The sequence below is a fragment of the Cupressus sempervirens genome, chromosome 5 (genome assembly GCF_028749045.1).
Source record: "Cupressus sempervirens isolate cs-2001-9-10 chromosome 5, ASM2874904v1, whole genome shotgun sequence".
NCBI classification, from domain to species: domain Eukaryota; kingdom Viridiplantae; phylum Streptophyta; class Pinopsida; order Cupressales; family Cupressaceae; genus Cupressus; species Cupressus sempervirens.
In genome coordinates, this window is record NC_143122.1 from 591,359,318 (window position 1) to 591,364,241 (window position 4,924).

At 34.0% G+C, this 4,924-nt stretch overlaps 1 pseudogene; it reads right to left on the reverse strand.

The window, feature by feature from the left end:
- Window positions 1-2,401: 2,401 nt before the first annotated feature.
- On the reverse strand, window positions 2,402-3,578 carry LOC149557314 (uncharacterized; annotated as a pseudogene).
- Window positions 3,579-4,924: the final 1,346 nt, after the last annotated feature.

Below are 4,924 nucleotides of genomic sequence, written 5' to 3' on the forward strand. Positions count from 1 at the left end.
TCTATTGTCTTGTACACCTTATTCGGCTCTACTGCGGGCAATGCCCTCTTCTGCGTTTATATTTTTCACATGGTCAGAAAACTGTGATGCGCTACTCTTTTGTCTTTTGTATTGTGTATAATTGCGTATAAAAGGGTATAAAATCACATATGAACATATAAAACACAAAATGAGAGAAGAAAAATAATTATATTGATAAGGAAAAAGCAAATGATAGCATCATAGTTAAATGGAGAAATGTAATACTCTACTTAATTAGATATGTTGCTTATAAGACTGAATACATTTTACCTGATTAGATATATTATATGATACATAGTTTTGATATCCAATAAGTTACATTTTGACAGTGATGGCGCTCAAATTTTTTGTGTAAAAGATGTAGCTCTCTTCTTCGCAATATATGCTAGATAGAGTAGTTTGTGTTCAAATAAACTTGACAGTAATATTTGTACTTTCTTTTGATTTTTTTGGGGTCGACGGATTTGTTACAAATTTAACGACAATTTACATATTCCTTATTTGTGTTCTCTTTAAATAAATGATCCGTTTCTTCAAAATTGAAGTTGTTCATCTTAGCCAAAGGATTCGTTGTCCAATTTTGACCTGATCTCTGAAGGAATTTTTAAAATGATTCCTTATGCTTTTCGGTTTTAACTGGGCATTTAGTTTCAAAACAGACCTGAAAAATTCGTCATAAATCATATTAATCGCTTTTTAAGTTGCTCCTCTTGAAGGATTGATCCTTATTAGTCTTGTTTTAAATTAATCGTCCTTCCTTAGAATGCAAAATTTTGGCAAAAAAAAATCTTGGAAACTTGGTTCGAAATAGCTACATTGTTTGGATCTTCTGTTAGAGCTGCACTATAATAGCTGTAATAACTGTAACACTGTGCTGAGTTATCTTATCTTAGGGTCTGTTGGGCGAGCGGAATAGGAATATGTACTCCAAAAATTTTGAATTCCTTGTTTGGATGTACCAAAACGGAATTGGAATAAGACGTAAAATAGAAATACGTATTCCAATTTTGGCCTAAAAAAGGGGTTTTGCAATTTTACCCAAATAGGTGTTATTGGAATATGTATTCTTATTCCACTTTTTATTTTATTTTAGAAAACATAAATTTTGGGATCCGTAAATTCCCATCAAATATTGGCTGAACCAAACAGAGAACAGGAATATGTAGCCACATTTTCTATTCTAGAATACGTATTCCTATTCTACTCGCCAAATGAGCCCTTAAGAATTAGAAAGTTTTTATGTCAATCTTCATATCTAGATTGCACCTTCTAGGTAAGAAAACACCATCAGCTATGTACTAAGGATAGTGCAACCCTTTCACATTTAAGCAGTACAATTTTTGGCACCAATCTTTTCAAATGACTTCCTCTCAACACTAAGTTGCGATAGAAACGCAACCGCCTAGCCCATCTACACAACACGACCATATATTCATTTAGTATACCTTCTGACCCTGAGCCACACACATGTACATTATTGAACTCTGCTAGTATCCCCCCGCTTAGTACAGGATTGTCACCAACAGTAATAGAACCATTGAAACTAGTTTGTGTCAAATTTAAGAGTTTCAGCTACCTCAATTCGCTGATTCAATTGGGCAGACTTCCAAAGAAGTGATTGTGGGCAACTATTTATTGCATCTTTTTATTAGCCGATAGGCTATTATAAGCGGGCATTTTAGGGAAAACCTATCCGTTCATACATTATGCTATCATATACTATTGGTGGTTTGTCTAAACCAACGCAGCTGTAGTCTTGGTAATTGGGGGCTTTCTAACTATGATTTTCGTCTCCCATTTCAGCTAGTAATCAACAAATGCATATCTCCTAAATCTTGTTTATCGACCATATTAATTTGGAAATCTAATATCTATAGATCTTTACATATCTTAACGTATCTTTTGATGATCTGTAGAATCTAATCACTTCACTGATCGTTTAACCCTTCTATAAATAACCTCAGAGAATGGTGGTGGAGATATTTGTGAACAATGTAAACATTGTTGAATAGGAGCTAGAATCTTGAGAATTAGCGATGTTTGTGAGTTGTCTTTGTCGTCTAGCTAACTTTAGGAATTTGTAACAAATTTTTAAGTTTTACATAAAGATTAAACCTTCAAACCCTATCGAATTTCACAAATGCATTGTATACATCTTTGGACCACATCAATTGTTTATGCGTTTATTTCCTGTGGTTACGGTTCATATATTTGGAACAATTTTTATTCAATTTTGATGCTAGCTTCGTGACTAATTTTTAAATATTATGGTTCATTTTGGTTTTATAAGTTTCAACGTTTTAATTTATATCACTAGGACAGAAAATTATGGTAGCTCCCTTACCTAAAAACAAAAAACCTAAATCTTGTTGAAATGAAATGAAAGTTGAAAAACTTGTGAAACGAATTGAGATTTTTGATGGCATTGTTGAGAACAAGCAATTTATTGAATCTCCAACAATTCTCCTTTTCTTGGATAGTCTCTAACTTGGGTTTCCACCCTTGTTATCTCGGTTTCACCATGTGTAGCCTCCATTTTCGCAAGCTTCATGGTAACATCACTATCAACCTAATCTTGTCCCAATGTCATCACAATACAGTCCTCTATGAACATTAATTTCTTTCCAAATTCATAAAATTTACTTCGGGATGCCTTTGGTGTTAAGGATAGTGCCTCATGGAATGTCTCAGCGTTAATATCTGTAGCACACATAATTTTTGATGGCTTATCAGACTTCCCAATTACTTCATGAATAGCATCACAACTTTTCATTTTGATCCATATGTTCTTGACAATGCCAAATTTATCAACACGAGTAGAGTATAATTGCACAAATATGCGTTTTTCTTTTGCATCAATCCATGGTTTGGAGTACACAAAATTATCCATGTAATCATGTTTGATCACAACTACATTCTCTTCTTTGAGCTCTTGTATACTTGCAACTTGAAGTTGCCAAAGTTTAGCTTGCCTTTCGTGATTTACCACTACTTCCAATGTCTTATATAGTACATGTGTTCTCTTCAAGAGCCAAGTGCCTTGTTTCATCCTCGGCTTTAACATGCATTGTAAGAAATGATGCAATACATTCTATTGTCTAAGCTCTAGCATCTTCAAGTGAAATATGAACATTTATATCACCCCTTTCTTTATTGGGAATTCCATGACTGAATTGTGCATGATTTATTCCGGGAAAGATAATAACAAGTTTGATCACATTTGTGTTAAAATACCCCATTTCTGGTTCAAGTGAAAGTATTTCACTTGCATGCTTTGCCATGCCACCTACTTTGAGTTGACCATCGAGCCCACCACCCAGAATAAGAACAGGGTTTGGATCCTATGCCACATTGTCTGGGTTGGTGTGAAAGAAACTACCCATCTGCAAGCTTAGTACATTGGGTATGCACCAAGTTTGCTGGAGGTTGAGCTTATCAACAAGCTTGAATTGTAATCCAATCCTTACTAAAGTTGTCCAGGAACTAAGAAGAATTTGTGCATTGCCATGTTTCATGAGTTTCCTAAACCTTTGCTTGTAGCAAGTGTAGAAAGCCATTTTTTTCCCTCTGCAGTTTCATATACCTTGCAGTAGGTTAAACTTTGATAATTTATTGATTGTCTTAGTTAGATATTAGTGTCTCAACCGTTGGCCTGTCTTCCTATCATAGTGAACAACTCCCCTGTCAATGTTTTTACTCTCTTTTATTATGAAATATTTCTAGAATATCATATTATTGAAATTAGAACTTTGTTATGTTTGACAAATTTGTGGGTTACTCGAATCTAGAATTAGAAATCAAAATTTTTGCATCATGTTAAATACACATTCATGGAACTATAATATTTTATTGAATGTTTTCAGTTAGCTATGAAAAATACACTCACTTCTATGGATGTTATTGAGATTAACAATAGCAATGCCCCCCCTATGTTACTGAATCAGTCACCACCTTCAATCAACCAGATGGGTTTTTCCTATGAACAATATTTCAGATTTTTCAACTAGAGTTGCACTTAGTTGCATTAACATACTAGAACATGCCAAGGCAATGTGCTCCGTGATCTTGTCTATGAAAGATACTGATGTAACTTTGATGGAGGTAAGAGTCCTCGAGTTCCATGTGACGTGTGACATGTTAACTAGTTATTGTAACTTCCTGCGTGACATGCATACGGATGATTGCTATGCTCTAGGTTGTGCTATAAGTATCAAAATTGCATTTCAGAATTACCTCAATAATGTGTAGTGTATAGAATTATAGCTACAAATATAGCTTAACTGATATAGTACACTAGTATGTGTGATCGAGTATCTGACTTTTTGTACTTTTGTGATGAAGTGGCCATCTAGACATAGTGTTGATCAAGTGTCCGCCTTTTTGTACTTTTTTGCTGAAGTGGCCACCTATACATGTTGCTGGGAAAACAGAGGTTGCTGAAATGAGCCCTATTTTGTAGACAACTTTGAAACTATGATCGAGTGTACACCTTTTTGTGTTGTTTGGAATAATTGGCCATGGATAGATATATCCAGTTAGACAAGAGTATAACCATGAAGCATATTTTGTATACAACTTCAAATTATGTTACTTACATGTATACCAAACTGTTGTATTTGTTGTATATTATTTAATACAGTAGTGTGTATGTCATATATGTTGTGTATTTTGAATATCCATGGAGTAAGTCTTTATTGTTTTATATAGAGCATTTTCTCCCTACTAGTGCATGGTCATTCTTTAAGGTCTCTTTGTATTCATATTTTCATTTTTCAGATGTTCATAGAATCCAAACAACAGACACATGATACATTTTCTTGTTATTAGTAATTCTCAAAAAATTGTTAATGCAGAAAACAAGAGACACACTTTTTTACTTCTAATTCGTGTCATGACTCGTCAT